Source organism: Typopeltis vanoorti, chromosome 1 (genome assembly GCF_054136105.1).
Source record: "Typopeltis vanoorti isolate ZY-2024b chromosome 1, IOZ_Tvanoo_1.0, whole genome shotgun sequence".
NCBI lineage: Eukaryota > Metazoa > Arthropoda > Arachnida > Uropygi > Thelyphonidae > Typopeltis > Typopeltis vanoorti.
The window spans coordinates 150,548,720-150,569,528 of record NC_143549.1 but is presented as its reverse complement, the minus strand read 5'-3'; the positions used below and the strand labels follow the sequence as shown (position 1 = coordinate 150,569,528).

The window sequence follows — 20,809 nt, the reverse complement described above, 5'->3', positions numbered from 1 at the left end:
TCGGATTTCGCGCAGAACACAGTACAACTCAACAGGTCCATAGATTGGTAGATAAGATCACAACTGAATTCAACTAGAAACAACATACAGGCGCAGTCTTTCTCGATGTGGCAAAAGCCTTCGACAACGTCTGAAACAAAGGCCTTATTTACAAATTATTAGCTGCTAATTTTCCGATATATCTAATCAAACTCATTGATTCCTACCTAATAAACAGAAAATTCCAAATTAAATTGCGTAGGCTCAGATCCTCTGCGAGAAGAGTCACAGCAGATGTCCCACAAGGCTTCCTGCTATCCCCACTACTTTTCAATATTTATATTGCGGATGTCCCAAGCACAACATCAACCACAATGGCATTCCACCCACACGACAGGGTGGTAATGACAGATCACTCAGACCGCAAATGGCAACGGAACGACTAATAAAGGCAACAATAAACCTAGAAAAGTGGTTCAGAAAATGGCAGATAGACGTCAACCCTGACAAAAATTCAGCAGTACCATTCACAAGAAGAAAAACATTGCATCAAGTGAAACCAAACCAAATCAACCAAATTGAAATACCTAGGGTTACAATTAGACAGTCGTTTCAGCTTTAATCCTCACATTTCATGTGCCTGCAACAAAACCAACAAATCAATCGGCCAACTCTACCCTCTGATCAACCGGAGAAGCCGAGTTAGCACTGAAAACAAGCTGCGAATTTACAAAGCAATAATCAGACTCGCCTTAACCTGTGAATCATTTGTATAGGGTCGCACTTCCTCCTGCAACATCATGAAACTACAAGTGATACAAAACAAATGCCTCCGAATGATATTTGATGTCCGTGGTTCGTAAGAAACGCTCACCTCCATCGAGACGAAGCATGCCAGATATTCCTACACTACTTCCCGAGATAGCCTCTAAATACTTCGCACAGGCAACTCTCCATTCCAACCAACTCATTTAAAAATCGTCCAACTATAGCTAAAACGACTGGTGGAAACACACGCACCCGAAAGCAGCTGTGCTCGTTGGTACACGCGCTCTCACACAGCCCTTGTGCAATAAAAGGATTCACCCTGGGAATTCTCTTATTGCACAAGAAGCCTCAGTGTATTTATCTCCTTGCTTAACTTGTTTTAAGTTCAATACCCCCTTCAATATCTACAGTATATTATATTTTGCAACAAAAACAAAACTGTCCGGTTATGCTCATGACTCGATAATCTTGGATTTCTACATTCATTTCTCACAGATGCCTACGTTTTTGGCGTAGTGGGTCTTAACTTAGGAGAATTTGTTTCATCTTTCTCATTACGATTTCTTTGAACTTCGGGTTTAGGAAGTGTGGTTATATTTCCTTATGAGTTTAAAAAAAAGTCCATAAAGATAGCAATGCAATAAATTATGCTTCGTTATTATTATTATTATTATTATTATTATTATTATTATTATTATTATTATTATTATTATTATTATTATTATTATTATTATTATTATATTGATAATATATAATATTATTAATATTATATTATTAATATAATCGAGGTGTCATCGCTCGAGGATACTCTACACCTCATTACCTGCTGTGTGACTACTTAATTCACTAACTTCATAATGCACTATCCATCATTCATACTATGCTATCTATAGTCCATACTGCTCACTACATAGTATTTTTGTTCCGGTCAAAAAACACAATCTGTTAATTGTGCTTTTTGACCGGATTTGCCTGATTGGAGGAAGAAGAAACTTCCTCCTCCGTATGAGGTCAACTAATTCACTCACCTTCAGATGAAAAAGTTCATATGGAAACACCTGTTGTCATGATGAGAATCGAACTCAGGGCTTTTCAGTCGAAGAGCACTAATCCGTTGTTATTCAAACCGAGATACGTAGGAGGTGATAATAAAAAAAAAAAGGGGAGGGGTGAAATAAAAGGAAAAAAAAGAACAGGCGTTGTTTTCAGTCTGTACCACTAGATTAAACATAAAACTGGCGATATAAAGATGGACTGAACTGAGATTGACACAGGAACAGATACCTTAATTTCGATACATATCGGAATTAGAAATTTTGTGGTCAGGTTATTTTTATTTTTATACTTTACATTTTAGTAAAATAAATTTTTAAAAGGATATTTTATTTATTTATTTTATTTTTCGTCGAAAAATTTAATGCAGAAATCAAATATGCGCAGTAATCTGTCTAAATTACTCATCGATCGATGTGATAACTTTAAGAGTTCATCATTTCTGTTACTATCGGCATTGGTTCGAAGTTCATCTGTTCTAAGAGGATATTAATAATTATATTTTCTTTTTTTATTATTTATTTATTTTATTTTCAAATATTAGGCCATGAAATATGTAATGTAATTTTTAGTGATTTTTTGAAAAACTATATCGAATTAGTTTTAGTCGAGTGTAGTGTGTAGTTTCCTTTGTTGTCTATGCAACTTTGCTACACGTATTTAATACCATATAAAATTTAGCTTTAAAGCGAATAATTCACACTGATAATTTCAGTTTCCTCGAAACTTGACCAATGAGACGACACTGTAGACTTCTTAATAGGTGATAATGTAATAGAGCAAAGTCCGATATACACGGTGTATGGAAAACGTTATCGTAACCAAGTTCCTCTATTTTCTCGCATGTGATCTGAGTCATGACTGAAAATGTATTTTGTTCTGATGCAAGTCAGCGCTACGTTTGGGAAAATAATAATTTCCAAATTAAAAAGATACTCCTTCATCAAATTTTATTTATGTAAAAGCACAAATTTTAGTGTTAGGATTGTCAGTGTGCTGCCCAGATATGACAGTCGAGAAATGAAAAGGAGAGCTCAATGAAATGTTAGCTAGGTTGGGTACGAAAAGAGGTGCGGAATATGTGGATATATGGGAGAAAATAATTATATGACGAATATGGTCTGCATTTCAATAAGTACGGGAGTAAGCTTTTACAGAAGTTACTATTTAATGAACATATGGGGGTTTTAGACCAGGGAAACGAGAGTTATTAGAAGGGGAGAGTGCGAGGATGGCTGTCAGAAATAATGACAGGAACGTAGAGTTAGCTGTAAATAGTACTAAGTTAATAACTGTGATATGGGGAATCACTGTACTCAGAATTTTAACGGTATTCTGAGTGGACTAATTCGCACACCGTGAATTTTTGTCATTACTTAGTTCTAATTGGCCAAAAATTATAGAAATTAGTGAGACTTTGTTAACTAAGAATGATTTAGTTATAGGGATTGAATGTAAGGGATACAGTATCTTCAGAAAGGATAGAGAGGACAGAATAGGGGAGGAGTTTTACTAATGACGAAGTGTTAAAGCCAAAAATGGTAGAAGTGCTTCAATGTGACAAAGCATGTAGAGGGTAGTTCATTTGAGGCTGTTTGGTGTGAGATAGAAATCAACAGGATGAAATATGTAATTGGTTGCTGCTATAATCCAAGGGGTATAAGGGAGAATGTAGATGGTATGCATTGGCAAATTAACAAGATGAGTGGAGGACATGTAATTATTATGGGCGATTTTAACTATGGGGACATAGATTGGGAGAAGGAATGGTCTTAAGGAACAAAGGAATTGGAGTTTATACAATTGTTAAGAGATAACTACCTGAGACAACATGTAACGGAAGGTACAAGAGATTTGAGAGTGTTAGATGTGGTCATAGCATCGGAGAACATATCAGTAAATAATTTAGATACACTGTCTCCACTTGGGGAAAGTGATCATGTGGTCTTGACTTGGGAGATTGTCTTATGTGCTGAAAATTCTGTTAAGAAGGGTTATATGTGGAATTACAAGGCTGGTGATTATGACAAGCTGAGAAGTCAGGTTTCAAAAGTGCTATGGCATGAGAATTTAACACTTTCGTTGCCAAGCTGAAAATTGGAATTTCGTGTGGTGGCCAATTTTTTTTTATTTTTTTATTTAGTTAGCGACGTCCACGTGATAACGCGTGATCGGCCGTTTGGTGAGAACTCGCATCGCGCGATATCGCGTGATTGGCAATGAACGTGTTAAAGGGGAGAGATGTTGATGGTGCATGGGAGATTATCAAGGAGTTTTTAATAAAAGCTGTGTCTGACTGTATTCCCAGAGTCAGGAGGAGGAATCAGGTAGGAGTAAGATGGATGAATAATATTATTACGCGAGAGTTGCAGATAAAGAGAAAGTTGTGGTATAAGTATAAAGAAAAAGGTGATGAGCATTCTCATTAGAAGTACAAGATACAAGCAAGAAGGGTAACCTGCATGGTAAGGAAGGCCAAAGCTAATTATGAGAGGAAGCTAGCTGATGAGACCAAAAAAATCCTAATGAGTTCTTTCACTATCTGGCAAGTAAAAGGAGGAATAACTTTGGAAGGATGACTTTAAAAAGTGTTGATGTCAAGGAAATTACAGAAGCTAATCAAATAGTTCTGTTGCTTAGTGATCATTTTGCAAAAGCGTACCATCTTGGTTGTGATATTGCAGTGCCGAATGTATCATTGAACTGATGAGAGTCTACTGATAGAATAATTTGAGTTGCTTAGTATATTACAAAACCTTAATTCTAACACTGCCATTGGGTTAGATCGCATATCGACCCATGTTTTAAGGGAATGCGCAAGCGAATTAGCACCTCCTCCTCCAACTTGGCATTTAAGCCGCAGTTCTGGTAAAGCCCCAATTGAGTGGAAAGAGGGAAAAATTATTTCACTACATAAGGGGAGGGGGGACTCCAGAGGACTGAGGAAGCAAATTATAGATCAATCAGTATATCGGGAGTGGTGGTTAAAAGTCTGGAGAAATTGATAAAAATTAGAATTCAGGACTGGGACAGCAATATGATACTTTATAAGGGGCAACATGGTTTTGTGAAGGGTAGATCTTGCCTTAGCAATTTGCTCTCTTTCTATAATGAAGTAACAATGAAGTTGGATAAAGGAAATCCTTTTTCAGTGATTCTGCTGGACTATGCAAAGGCATTTGACAAGATTCCGCATGGAACTCTGTTGCATAAACTCGATCAAATGGGTATGGAACCGAGGCTAGTGATTTGGATTAGCGGGTGGCTAGTGGATAGTGGTTTATGGTGAAGCGAAGTCCAATAGAAGGCAGGTGATTAGTGGTATGCCTCAGGGCTCAGTGCTTGGTCCTCTATTATTTAATTTGTACATCAGTGATATTGGGAATACTTTGAAAGGAGATATCCACTTGTTTGCTGATGATGCAAAACTGGGAAGAGCTACAGTTAATTCAGATGATGTGGATATCTTGCAGGATGACTTAAATAGGCTGACGGTTTGGGATAAACTAAATGGCTGCCAGTTTAATGTGGCCAAGTGTAAGGTGATGCACTTCGGAAGGATGAGATCACATGCTGTTTACTATATTGATGGAACTGAACTGCAAGAAGTTGATGAGGCTAGGGACTTGGGAGTTATTGTGGACAGAAAACGTAAGTTTCGAGGGCATATTGCAAAGATTGCCAAAACTTCACATCAGATTTCATGGTTATTGAAGAACACACTGACAAGCAGGGATAAGGACGCGATTATCCCACTTTATAAGGCATTAATAAGACCTCATTTGGACTATTGCGCACAGATCTAATCACCTGGATTTCTTGATGTGGAAATGGTGGAGAGGATTCAGAGGCGGGTTACGAAAATTGTTGCAGGCCTGTGGGATGTCTCCTACATGGATGGATTGAAGATCTATGGGCTTCAAAAACTAGTTTATGGACGTAGGAGAGGAGTATGATAGAAGCATATAAATTATTAAAAGGGTTTTATAGGATTGATATTGATAACTTTTTAAGCCCAGTGCAGGAAGGGAGAGAACGAGGGGTCATCCCTGGAGATTGTGTAAGAGTGTGGTTAACAAGGGTGTTAGGACTAGATTGTTTGCTTGGAGGTTTGTAAATGGGTAGAATGCGTTGCCAGAGGTAGTTGTGAATGCTTCATCTGTGAATGAGTTTAAGGGGAAGTATGACAGGTATTGTGTGAATAACGGTTAGTATGTCAATGATGGGTCTCCCGCGATGAGTCTTTTGATTCCATGGAGACACCTTATATATATATATATATATATATATATAATATTTATTTATTTTATATTTCTTTCTTTTATTTATTGTTAATTTTTCGCCCTGCGTCGAAAAATTTAATGCAGGTAATTATTTAAGTTTCTATATATTCGGCTATGAGATAAGAGGAGATTATAATGTTGCCTGTTTGTATTAATTTAATGCAGGTATTTAGTACTTAGCGATGAAGTACAATACACTATATTTCATAAAAGAAAAATGGTGGAGATGAAGATAAAAAGATAAAATATACACACCAACAAGTGTATGTGTGTGTCAAAAGTACCAAAAACTGGAGCCAGAAGATTCCAGATAGGTGTGTTAATCGCTTAGCTGATTAATTAAACCATAGAAGATTTTCTATCCTGGATAACTAATAATTTATTTGTCCCCAGTATGAATCCTTTGTTCTTATATTTTTATCACCTATCAGTCGATAGTGCATCGCGAATGTTATTGCTTGACGATAATTTGACTGAATATTGTATTTTTGTCTCATGAATGTTGATAAAATCACGTATGTGTACCAAGTAGTGAAGTAGTGTACTGGTCGAATACCCCCCCCCCCCCCTTGAAGTAAATATTTTCTATCCCGGTCGTTTTTCGACCATTTAGCAATTTAGATGCCGTGCCGATTAGTCAACAAGCACAGTAAATTACTTTTAGGAAGCCTTATCTCCCGATTTTTCTTTATTAATCCAGAAATATGTTCTCTCACAAATGTGGGAAGGAAACTTAGTGAAATAGTTTCTCTTCATTAAAAAAAAGGTAACCTTGTTGTATCAATAAAACACATCTTTCAGCATGTCGGTGTATTTACTTGCCATTAAAAACCACCGAAGTGCCATAAGTACTTGTATCTACAGTTGAAATTAAATAACTAGAAGTTTTTTTTTTACTTCTTTTCTCTATCTCAACGATTTACAAATACGCGAAGCATTACAAAATCATACTAGTTTAAAAAGATTAATTAAGCCTAATGACTTTTATACCTATCACACCATCAACTTATCATTACTTCTAACAACATCAGCATGTGGTAGGTAAAGATTTCATTCAAAAGGCATTTCCCCTGAAAGCGGAACTATCTTAACTCATATGAGAATTCATGACGTCATAAACAATGGTTAATTTAATGAACTTACCCTACAATAAATGGATAATCTGGTCAAACACCTTCTCACAAGATTTCGTACTTCTGATCTACCTGGTCTGGTAAAAAATAATTTATGGTATGAGAACAAAGAAGATATCCGGGAAGTATTTAAGCGGTTATCTTCGAGAATCCCCTTTACATTCGATTAAAACGGCGGAAATACGATGGACATTTCTGTAGAAAAATGATAAGCTAGAATTTTTAAAACCTTTGAAATTCACTGCTGGTGGATATAGAATATCTTCTTTCCTTCGTTGCTTTTTGTTCTGAAAATCATATCCTTAATATAGAATAATATCTTTTTTCTTTTTCGTTTACTCTTGTTTTTCTGGAAAATGGGAAAGATGCCAACTAGAATAATTAAAACAATTTTTATAGTGAAAAAAAAATCAAACAAAAAAACATAGAAGTTATAGAGAAGTGAATTTTCTTCATATTCCGTTCAATATTACGAAAATATTTCCGTATGAAGGATCGTTATTCAAGCACTTATAATTCTAATTAGAGAAAAATGAGAAATTTATGCTTTTAACTAACTGCCTAAGTCATAGAAAATTACAGCTACCTGTTTCTATGGAAGCACCACCGTATTTCCTCTCTCTCTCTCTCTCTCTCTCTCTCTCTCTCTCTCTCTCTCTCTCTCTCTCTCTCTCTCCAATTTCAACTTTTAGTTACATGGGTAGGGTAGAAAGATAACGAACAGGAAATGTCTTGAATTCAATAACTGTTTATCTATACTGAGTAAATGTAAACATATCTGAATTCTTAAAAATTAGGGCAGTCCAGTGAAAATTTGACTTCAGTAAATGTCAAATGGACAGTTTTATATTTTAAGGCATCTTTAGTCTCATCGTTGTTACTTATGAAGATTAATCGAAAAATATTACCTGAGATTTTTTATTATTGCTTTTTTTTTTCCTCATAGTTGAAACGTGAAAAATGCATCTTAGTGCATTGAACTACTTTAAAAAAATAAGAACATCAATAAAAAAAAAAAAAATATATATATATATATATAAAATTCTAACTAAATAAAAAATCAGGGGGAAATAAGAGGGAAAAAACATATATTTTTTTTAATCTTTTCCGAAAATCGTTTCTGAAAGTAAAACTAGGACGAGATGTGACTACTTTGTCCCAATTCTAAGTGTAAAAGGATTATAGCTTTTCCTTTTTTCTTTTTTTTTTCCCACATAGATCTCCTTGCAGCATCTCCGGCTTCCCTCTCTCTCAAACCTCAGCCAATTATTCGTGTTGCGTCTAAATTTATAATGCTTAAGTCTTTCTTCAAATATCAATCTGATATTTGAAAAAAGACTTAAGGATACACTCTTTCGGATATCAATCTGGTCACACTTTAACCAGCATGCAGACTTCAGTTCAATGTCCTGCATGAGATATAACTCGTTTTATAAAGAGCAATAAGCACACATTTGATTACTATTAATGTTACTGAAAATTAATGAAAGAATTCATTTGCAATTCTGCCTTTTACTAACTCTGTTTAGTCAATTTCAAATTGGACTTCAGTAATATTATTTGATTGAAGAATGTTAGTGAAGAAGGACTAAAGTGATGTATAATAGCACGGTTTTTCTTAATAAAATAAGTTTTTAATACAATTTTAATGATTTTTTAATGATAATGTTGCCTTTCCACAGCACACTCACTGGAATACCCACCGTACGCCAAAGTGGTTAGATAAATAATCTATCCAAAGAAATTAATATTTTGAAATAATGAAGCATTATCTACGGTGTTTCCATAGTCAAATTAAGCATCATTCAAATTTATTATTTTCGTTACGTGACGCCTCCAGTTATTCCAAAGACACATCGAAGGAGGGTACCTACTCTACAATTCTCTGTAGATCAACCCACCAACTACAACGAACCGAAAATACACCAACGCCATCTACCGCCAACCACCAGCACTAGTATTTTCACAGAAAATGACAAACATCCATGCCCACGTTGGGATTCGAACTCGCAGCCTGTTGGAGGGAGACGGATACACTAACCACTCGGCCAACCAGGCCGGCATTCATGTCATTACAACCGTTCGATCCATTATCGCCAAATTTTCCATGACTCGTTCGACTTCGACGTTTGAAGATAAACGATAGGGATAACTGGCTGAAGAAAATTAACAGTGCTGGTGCGATAGCTATGTGCTGGGGAAAATTAGTTTTTACGTGTGAAGCGCCTACAATAACACATTGTAAACTGCAGCATGAATATTGCAAAATAGCATTCCATTCGGATCAAGGATTTTTATGGAGATTCAAGGCACGTACTGCATGCATTGTCTCAGGGTTCTGATAATTCAATTAATTGGAATAATTGAATTACCAGATTTGTTATTTCCATTGGAACTCCCCTCCCATGAGGGGAAAAAGTCGCAAATATGCAAACTTAAAAATACCAATGAAAGTATATATTTTCTAATGACAGTAATAAGTGGTTACTATATGAGTAAAATTTTGATTTTATTATTATTATTATTATTATTATTATTATTATTATTATTATTATTATTATTATCAGAATAAATGAAAAGTTTTAATGAATCCAGTACTATATTATTAGCTCTATATTTTATATTTTATTCTCAGTTTTCTTTGGATAGACCTTCCCTCGCCAGAGTATAGATATAAATGACATCTCCTGGTGTAATAATAATAGACACCTCCTGTAATTTGATATCCCAAGTTTCCAAAGTTTAGACACCACTTAGTATAATTTTTTTTTTTAAAAAATCTCTTTGACTATTGTTTATAGTCAAAGAGATTTGACTTTATAGCAAGGAATATAAAAGAGAGCATTCGAATACACAAGAATCATCCGATTTCTTTCTTTACGATGGTGGTCTGAAAAGTTCCCGGCTTAGCAATGAAAAAACGAATTTATAATTTCAAATTTTTTTTTTCAACATAATCTCCCTTAAGACGAATACATTTATTCTAGCGATGTTCCAGCGCCATTAACCCGTCCCTGTAGTGCTTCTCAGTAAGATCAGCAAAATATCCCTCTACAGCTGCAATCACCTCTTGATTCGAAGAAAAACGCGGACCAGCGAGGAAGAGTTTTAGTTTTGGGAAGAGACAGAAGTCAGAGGGAGCCAAATCTGGGGAATAGGGTAGATGTTCCAACAATTCATAGTGCAGATTCCTTAAATTTTCCCATTGCCAAAACATCTTTGTGGGCAGGTGCATTGTCCTGATAAAATATGGTTTTTTTCTTCTGCAAACACGGTCTTTTCTCACGAATTTTTTTCTTCTAGTCTGGTTAAAAGATCGGAATAATATTCCCCGATTATTGTTTTACCTTTTAAAGATAATTAATAAACAAAATGCCTTTAGGATCCCAAAATACCGATACCATGACCTTTCCTGCTGATGAACTGACTTTTGTCTTCTTTGGCGCTGAACAATCGGCTTCTGTCCAATGTTTTGACTGCTGTTTGGATTCTGGTGTGTAATGGTGAATCCAAGTCTCATTCGTAGTAATAAATCAACGCATAAAATCAGTTTTATTCTTGTTAAAACGCTCCAAGCACTGTTCAGAGATTTTCATGTGAGTGCGTTTTGATCTGCTGTGAGCAGGCACCCATCTTGCGCAAAGCTTTTTTATTTGCAATTCTTCATGCGGAATATATCCTACACGTTCTTTTGAAATGCCTATAGTGTCAGCAATTTCATGCACTTTGATTCGCCGGTCATCCAATACCATATCGTGCACTTGATCAATGATTTCTGGTGTTGTCACACTTTTTGGATGTCTTTCATGTGAATTACCTTCAAGGCTGGAAAAGCCACACTTATACTCGGCAACCCATTTCGTAATTGTCGAAAACGAAGGAGAAGAGTGCCCATAAACTTTTATGAACTTGGAATGAATTTCTTTTGCGTTACACCTTCTTTTGCAAAGAACTTTATAACCGCACGATACTCAATTTTATCCATTTCAAGGGATACAGACAACACTTTTGCTTCAGACAACTGCATAAAAAAAACTACTTGATAGAATGACTTGCAATTTTACACGGATGCTTATGACAGATGTACCAACTTAGGGAAAAAAATCTCGATAGTGGTACCTTCTGTTGTCGAGGCCGAGAACCTTTCAGGCCACCCTCGTATGTTGGAAAAACAATATCCACCAGATGACTATAAACGAGATGTGATTCAGCTTCCTGATTACAATTAAGTTAGCAGTAGTCTTATCATATCTCCAAAAATGAGTCCTGAGACAATGTTAACAATAACATTATTGGTATTGTGCCTTGTAAGTGAGACCTGAGAATAGTGTAGTCTCCAGAAATTCAGTTACTCGATTGCAAGCAATCGAGTAACTGATCGAAACCGAATTTAAAAGAGGATTTCATTTTAAAAACGTTTAATTTTCTTGACCAAAAATCTCTTGGGATTATATTGATCAAGTGCATATAATAAACAACTAAGTTATACCAACTAGTTTCACCAACTAAGGCTGTTGGCATCTTCAGGGTACATAACTGATGTAAGGCACTAAAAAGTAATAGTTTGGCTTTTTTACATTTAAGGAATTCAAAACGGCGTACCTAGTTGGTATAACTTAGTTGTTTATTATATGCACTTGATCAATATAATCCCATTAAAAGTCTTTCCAGAGCTTTTTGGTCAAGAAAATTAAACGTTTTTTAACATGAATAGAATCCATGGGGAAACCAAATGAAAGGTACGCTGTTTTGAATTCCTTAAATGTAAAAAAGCCAAACTATTACTTTTTAGTGCCTTACATCAGTTATGTACCCTGAAGATGCCAACAGCCTTAGTTGGTGAAACTAGTTGGTATAACTTAGTTGTTTATTATAGGCACTTGATCAATATAATCCCATTAAAAGTCTTTCCAAAGGATTTCATTGTTATATTTTTTCTCATGGATATTTCCACCCCTTGTAATAAATAGCATGAATAATATATTTAAATATACAACAGCCGTTTGCATTTATAGGTTTACCGATCCACTTCTTAAAGAAAGGTGTTTTTATTAAGGATCGATTTGACACCATTCGATACCAGAGTTCCTTCAGTAAAAAAAGAAGGCAATTTCTAATATGACGCCTTGAAAAAAAAAGTTGAGGGGATGCTGGGACAACCATTCGAATACGCAGATCTTGCTAAACTGAGTCTTGCGCATTGACAACTATTCACGATACGATGAATTTAGAATTTCGATAATTTAGAAATAAAAATTATTCTCAATAGTAATTTTACTTGTTTATAGTGTTTGCTTGCTTTGATTTAAAAAAAAAAGTACAAAAATTACTTAAGAACTCGAAGACTGATTGCAAAAATACGAACGTGACTTTTACTTTCCACTTAGATGAAATGAAATTTAAACGAAATCAAAAATACTGAAAATAAAATAAAATATAGTCAAAGACGTACAGAATTATCAATGAGAATCTGCAACTTTTGCTATTAAAAAATTGTATTCATATATAAAATGTGCGCACACATTTTTTTGTATTTTGTCACTTATTGGTAATCAACCTGTGCACTTAAAGAAGGACGCATTTCCTTTAGTAGAACAACGATTTAAGAAATATTTTTATTGCAGCGTACCATCTAATATGCACTTAATTTTCAAACACTTCCCTCAATTATGTATTCCTCATGTAACAGTCTTTAAGTATTCAGTAAGAGTGCAGGATGTCATAAAAATAATCTTTCGTGCTTACTTTGTCGCTACTCTCGTCATAACTAGAAAGGTGAGTTTCTAAAACCTTGAAATAAAACTGGACAATCTCTTTTACATTCCAAGTGACTCTAGACCTTGACGCGGATGTCAACAGTTCACAAGCTGGAACCAACTACGTAGTTAAAAGCGCTGAAGGACATAAGCAGGAAAGTTTTATGAAAATACCAACTAAATGAGAGAATGCCACGCTTATCACTGACAAGCAGAAGGAAGTTGCTGACTATAGCCGTCGTAAACAAAGAATTATTTTATAAATATTCGTAGACCAAAAGAGGGCAGCAGTATCGTAGAAAGTGGCAATAACCGAGAATGAACAGATGATTTAGGCTAGTTATAAAAATTTACGTCTACTTGAGACGATGAACTGGCTAGAAAAACATTTTGTGGAACCGTTATGTTTGACACATTTTCTCAAGACTGGTTCGAAATTTAGAAAGCAGGGAACTTTTACCATATTTGGTAATCATATGAGTGAATGCAAATGACCTAATTTTAGGTTTGCCAACGAGGGGAGGAGTTTTACCTCCCAGCCTAAATGTCGCTTTACTACAGAGGTAACGCCTGTCCGAGAAAAAAGGTGGCTATCAACTCAGAATTCCAGGTGACTTTATTCCTATGCAAATACAGTTGCATCATACAATGCGGTTTGACATTTAATTTGGTTGCAGTATTTCAGGTATCTTTCTTTTTTCTTTTTTTTTATGAGGTTTCCGAGATAAGAGTAAGCTGACTGAAGATCGTATTCAGTATTTATGAAAATGTCGAGGATGTTCTTCTAATGTTTCTCTGCTGTTAACTGTTTATTTCTTGAAGCTTTGGGATGATATTTCGCATATATAGAACCAGCTGTATTTCTGGAACAGATTATTACTGATGACTGCTTTCGTTGTTTTTCTATTTATTATGAAATTCTGGCCAAATCAACTAGGGTTATGAAGATAGTATGTTATGCGAATGGAAACCACGCCACTTGCACATGAGACCAGCTGACTCAAAAAACCCTTATGAAGGTTCCTCACACCAGAGACAGGATTCGAACCTAGGCACCCTTGAATACCGACTGAGTTAGGAGGCTCGCGCGCGCGCGCGCGCGTGTGTGTGTGTGTGTGTGTGTGTGTGTGAGAGAGAGAGAGAGAGAGAGAGAGAAATTTATCTAGCTACCATGCACACGTAAAACGTTTATATGCAGTTATAACATAGTTTACAGAGAATTGAATAATTGACGATATTGCAAAATCAGATTATCTTTCCAATTCCATATGGATATTTCGCACTCCACTTTTCACTTTAGGTGTTAAAGTAAGTACCTGCGCAGTTGCAATTCGTATGTACAAAATGGGAAAATGACGCAATATTAGTGACTATAGCGAGAGAGAGAGAGAGAGAGAGAGAGTCATCTATAAGATCACGCCTCTGAACTATCTCCAAAGGTGGTCACTGAATGTATCCTTGAAGACACATCTAAAGGACGACTTGCTATGACTCACAGAACAAATTCTGAATCAGCAAGAAGACTTCTTACTGCTTTAGGAATAAGTGCATCTGTAAACAGGCCAGCTGAAAGGGAAGTTGTAGCTTGGCAAGTGTTCATTTTAATGACAACAGTTACAAAAAAAAAGAATGATAATAAATATCCATTTTTGTTTTATAGAAAAGTTTGAAAAACAAAATTTGCCTTTATAACTTAAAACTGTTTTAAGTCACTGATAGCTTAGTAAATATAACTTCCGTCATGGTATTCTACTTCCTTGATATTCGACTACTATTTAAGAGCCCTAATCCGGTAACCAATAAATCTGGCTTTTATTAGCGTTATTAGTGTGATAACTGTTTCGAGCACTGGCTCTCATCAGAGATCAAGCAGAAATACTCTGAGCGCAAAAACCCTCTGCACAATACCATGGAATCTCATATATACAAAAGTGTATTTTCAATAAGTGAACTCTCATTCGATAAGTAAATTTATAAAAGATTATTTCAAATATTGTTTTCAAACTGTTGACAATGCAGGCCTAAGACTGATCGAATATTTAGAGCTTCCGCTCTCAATCAATAGATTGTGGATTTGGATTCCACCGTGGGCATGGAGGTTTTGTGGTCTTTAGGTGAAAGATGAACTCCATCGTGCTGTATGTGAGACCACTACCTAACTTAGTAGAGGCCTGAAGTGACTTTTAATAAGTTACGTGGTTAGTCTTTATAAAGTTCCGGATTATCTAACACTTAACTCATCAAACGTTGTAATATTATAAGCTAATAGCTTTGCGTAAATGAAATTCAAATAAAAAAATCAACAACTTCCCAGCTACAGGGCACTGGAATCCAGCTAATTATCCTTTATTGTAATAGTTTTAAATGCCTGAATGCTTTGAGCTCTTTTCTTTTGTAGAAAAACAATCTACTGAAAAATTCTTCCCTTTCATGTTAGGCTTTCAATTGCTTATGATAAAGCGGTAATCCTAACTGAATTACAGTTCTACGAGTTACTTACCGATTTCCAAAACTTATTAAAAGCAGTTTTGCCTCTTCTCTTTGGAGAATAAGAAGGCATGAGATTTTTTATTAACTTAACACATGTTAAGTTAATTCGATGTTCGACATACTTCCTCTATCCTCAATGTTACTTAAGTTGTAGAAAACTGATTTTCTTTACGTTCCTATTTATCAAATCCTTACTGCGGACACTCTGAACTTCCGGTTGACATATTCAACTCCACTGATGCATGAGCTCTTGAACACTCGCGTTCCCTCTCCAACTGTTGATGTAATCACAACCTGTGATCTATTCTTTTCACCACCACCTTGCCATCTTTTAATGACGTCAGCAACAGTTTGTCTTCAAAATCCGTTAACTGCAAACTGCATATACTTGTACACATATACAATGTTTAATATTATATACAAGTACAATTATTTATTGCCCATCCCATGCATTTGTGTTTTACTGTTCCTCGGTTTTTCAGTGGAATCCATTATTCCTGAAAGACAGGGATATTTACCCAACTTTTCAGCATAATTTACAATTCTTCCATTGCATTACGCCATTCCTTTTAAACATTTTAACATATTCATAAAACATTCAAACGCAAATGCTCTCCAATGTTTGTAATCATTACTGTTTACAAAATACTTTTATTTGCTACTAGGTTAGCAAATTCCTATTTAAATAAATCAAAACAGGGAAAGTACAGATAAAAACCAATTGTTCGGTAACCTTCTTGGAACGTTCAACTTGCTCCAGAGGTCATTCATGACCAATAGGCTATCATAATGCATAATGTTTTGACTCCCGGAAAAATCTATTATGATGATTTTATAATTGTACTATAAAATAGTTCTTTTTTTAATACAGTCACAAGGACGACGCGAAAATAGGCCTTCAGATGGAAAGACTGAGTTAAAATCTCACCTAAGACAAGGAACTTTTATAAGAGGGTTTCAACAAAGATAAATTAGATTGTTTCATACGAAGGGTGGACGGATAAATTTTCCTCTTTGACACTTGGGTTCATCCCACAAAACAGGTAACCCAGCCAGAGAGTACAAGAAGTTTCCAGAGAGAATATACTGGCCACATAACTTCAGTGACTTCCCTCGCAAAACCTTTCAAAAGATATCCTTCAACACTTTTCTTACTCAGAAATAGTGATCCAAGTTATTGGACTCGTTCTGCAGAATCATTGAGTTTTTCAATGTATGTTGATGTCATATGCTTCTTTATACTTTCTCCGAAGTTCTCTTTTTATGGGATGCTGCATAAATTACCTTATAAAGGTTTCATAAAAGAGTTTGTCTCATAAATCAGACAAAATTTCTTCTTCTTCTTTCACTTATAGTGCGCTTGAGAGATCTTCAAATGCTTTAACTGTTCGAAAAACATGAATACCCCCTTTGCATTTTTTTACAAGGTGAAAGAGAAAAATCTTAATGAGTCACTGAACTTTACTTCGATTTCCTGAGGTGTTACTGACTTTAAGGTTGCAACTCGTGCGCATTTATTATTAGCCCAAGTGTTACCAAAGCGTTTGTCTTCAAACACTGAGTAGAACCATATTTACTAAGTTAAATCTAATCAGTGCGAAAGATACACAAATGAAACGACTGGATAGTTCTCTTTACGATCTCTGCTCTATAGTAATTTAAGGCGTCTAACTCTTAAAAAAAAGACGGGCAATAAAATTGTATATATACACCAGAATAAGGTACTTTTATGAGTGACAGTGATTTAAGAAAAGTTTTCACATCAAGATATCTCATAGATTATATTTTATTTGCGAACAACCGATACTGAAGCCTGCTGATTTTAATTGTCATTCATTTTGTTTTCATTTTTTTTTATCGGCACCTCAAAAACACTACTTGAGATCCTGATTTACATATCACTGACCTAGATTCCTAAGAGAGAGAGAGAGAGAGAGACGATATCATTTTCAATGGGGAAGCAAGAATCAAGAAGTTGGAAGTTGGTAATTTAAGAAATGGTTACTAGAAATGTGAATTTTGGTATTTCAATACCCAGAATTGTGACCATACTTCCACAATTTTTTCAAATATTCATAATTATACTAGAAGATGGCCACTGCTATTTGATTTTAACAAATCTTAAATAGAATCGAATTTAGAACTGCGGAAACTAGCCAAGAATTGCCAGTTGATGTCTCATATAAATTTATTAACTCCTATTCAATGAAATAAAAAATGCTAATAACCATTCTACTACTTGGACATCCATCATTTAAAATGAAGATTGTCTGCAAAGAAAAAAAGTTCTTTATATCAAAGCTTATATCAAAGCTTAATTTATTACTTTTATTATTATAAATGATATTCTTAGTCAGCCTGAATAAAAGAAAGAAAAATAAAGGGGAAAGGGAACATTCAAATTGTGGTCATGTATGTACAAGTTCTGGCTACGCCTCTGATGTTAAAGAACATATTTCCGTAACTGCAGGCAGAGGTGAGAAAGTTGTTTTACCTGCTTCGTCACACGTATACCACTGACCTTCGTTCCTTTGTCTGTTGATTGCGGAAGCGAAGCTTGGACACAAGCAGGAGTAATTTGTTCCTATCTTTCGAAAGAGCAGAAAAGTCTTTGACCGCAAAGAATTCGTTATTCTCTCCCAAATTCATGTCATAAATTCTGCACTAGTGCAGTGATTCCACACATAAAAAAAACAAGAAAAAAGAAACGTATGATTTTTATTTTTCAATGCTTCGTGGTACCGCATTTCATGTGCTCGTACACATGTTAAGGCTCTTGTTTATCCAAAACTTTCATGCAGCTAGCTCCTTCATTAATCTCCTACTTTTTTTGATTAACCAGCCTTGTTTTAAATGATCCAATACCTTAGTTAATGTATTTCGCAAAGCGGTAAATACTTATTAGATTTGTTTGTCCACAGACAAGTTATTCTAGGATTCAAACTGGATAGATGGATTTTTATCGAAAAAGTTTGGTATTTGGAATCCTCAAGATGAAATGTCATTCAAATTTTCGTTTCATTCGGATCATTTGGATGTCCAAAATGACAAAAAGTATCAAAATTGTACATTACGATAACTCATCCTGGATGTTTGGAATTTAATAAAATTGAATATTCAGGATCTCCACTAATATTTCTTGAGCAGTTTCTATCTGCTTTCGATTGGAGCATTTGTAGCATCGAAATTAAACTAAATAAAGTTTAGTGTACAACGCATATGCCAAATATAGCTCTAGCTTCCAATTTTTGATAATGAATGATGTCACTATACAGGGATGCTATTTCAGAAGACTTTTGTGTTTTGTCGTTGTGTTATATTTTTATAGCTGCTTGCAGCCATAAAATATAACACATCTGTTATTTACGAGTTGCCAAAGAAACTAGCTGGAATATTTATCTCTTTATTTACACAACCTGTAAGCAGTTTATAAATAAATATGCAGGATGATCAAAATTAAAGTATCCCTGTTTAAGACCTTGTGTAGGGCCATCCAGTGACCAAAATACTGCGAAACTTTGCAGGAATAATTGTGCATCATGCGTAAGCGATATCTGAGAAGAAGAAAAAAACTAGTTCCAAAATTCACCATCAGGGGACGTCGTAAACATCAATGCATGTAATTGCATATCATGCAATTCGGAAGGTACCAGGAGGGTTTAAAAAGATTGACACAAGATTGTTCCCTTCATTGTGGTTGTTAAATACTAGCCACAGTGATGGAATAACCTTGTCCCACCGTGCTTTTCTCATGAAGCTTAAACAATTGCAATGCTATTGCTGTACTCCGCGAATTTCGTCACCTGAACAAATGTTCGACGAGGTCCACTATCTCCATGTGCTCTGCGACGAAAGTCGTTTTGAAAAAAAAAAAAAAAAAAAAAAAAAAAAACGGGATCGTTGAGAGTTAGACTTGGCAGAAGTCACAGACCAACCAGGTCACAAGTGAATGAAGTTACTACTGCTGTTGTGGAGTAGGCCATGACTGACAGTGTTGATTCCTGCAGTACATGTGTTGTATTAAGACACATGGATGTGCCTTACACAACTGTCTGGAAAATTCTACTGAAGATTCTGCATTTCTACCCATTCAGAATAACCTTGAATAAAAGGGACCCGCAGAACTTTGAAACTCAACTGACATTCGCTTTAACATTCCTCGCTCGAGAGGAGTTGGACGCTGCGTGACTGTGGATGGTTTTGTGGGGAGACGAGGCTCACTTTTGCCTGAACGGACCTGTTAATACCACAATTGCTGGGTATGGGGAAAGCAAAATCTGCAAGCAATCCAACAAATTTCTTTGCATTCACCAAAGTTACTGTTTGGTGCGGGTTTACAGCTTCATTTAACATTGGACCTCCTTCTTCTTCTTCTTCTTTGAGGACATTCGCCAGTCGGGTCCTATGATCTGTTCAGTTACTTCCGAGAAGTATCGCGATATGATTAAAAATTTTGTTGTGTCACATGACTGAATCCATGCAGCGCCCGTGCATGGATTCAATCATCTTCATGCAGGATGGGACCCTGCCATGCATCGATCGATCAGTATACAGGAGGTTCTTCGAGAACATTTCACGGAAGGCAGCGTGATCAGTGGTGCATTTCCCACTCCATGGCTGCCTTATTCACCTTATCTGATCCCATGTGACTTTTGGCTCTGGGGATTTCTCAAAGACAGGATTTATCTGAATCATCCTGATAACTTGCACGCTCTGAAAGACGGCATAGCACAACACAGCTAGTTTCTGCCGTTGAACACACTGTGCAAAGGATGCAGTTTGCAGCATACCGGAAACGGCATCACATTGAACAGCACAGCCCGAGAATACATAATGGAATGAATAAAAAAAGTGTTATTTACGCTTGTGCCGCTTTTCTCCTTACACATACAGAAAAATTACTACATCTACATTCGGTACATAATACAGCGCCATCCTAGTGGTGAATTTTTGTATTACTTTTATTTTTCTCTCAGACATCGGTTCCGCATTACACACAATGTATTCTTGCAAAGTTTTGCAGCATTTAGATAACTTGGTGGCGCTCCACAAGGCCTTAAACAAGGATTCTTTAATTCTGATCACCCTGTAATTATTGCTTATCATGAAACTACTCCTTACATTGATAAATGATAACGAATATGTTCAATTTTGGCACTTTAAATTGGCTAGTCTAGATAAAACATTGTACTTCATACAATGTTTTATCTAGACTAGCGTTCTCTATCATTAAAATATCAATATGCGTTCTCTATCATTAAAAAATACATTAAGTGCAATTTAGAAGCTTAAGAAATAAGCATAGCAGCTGGGGCATTATCAGCGACTGTGACAATTTTTCACCTAG

The 20,809-nt window shown here is 35.6% G+C and overlaps 1 long non-coding RNA gene across 1 annotated transcript in view; it reads right to left on the bottom strand.

The window, feature by feature from the left end:
* Positions 1–7,364, bottom strand: part of LOC150110537 (uncharacterized) — a 28,510-nt gene extending 21,146 nt beyond the window's left edge. The window contains exon 1 of the long non-coding RNA XR_016548469.1: positions 7,227–7,364. This is a non-coding gene — a long non-coding RNA (uncharacterized LOC150110537). The remainder of the gene's footprint in view (positions 1–7,226) is intronic.
* Positions 7,365–20,809: the final 13,445 nt, after the last annotated feature.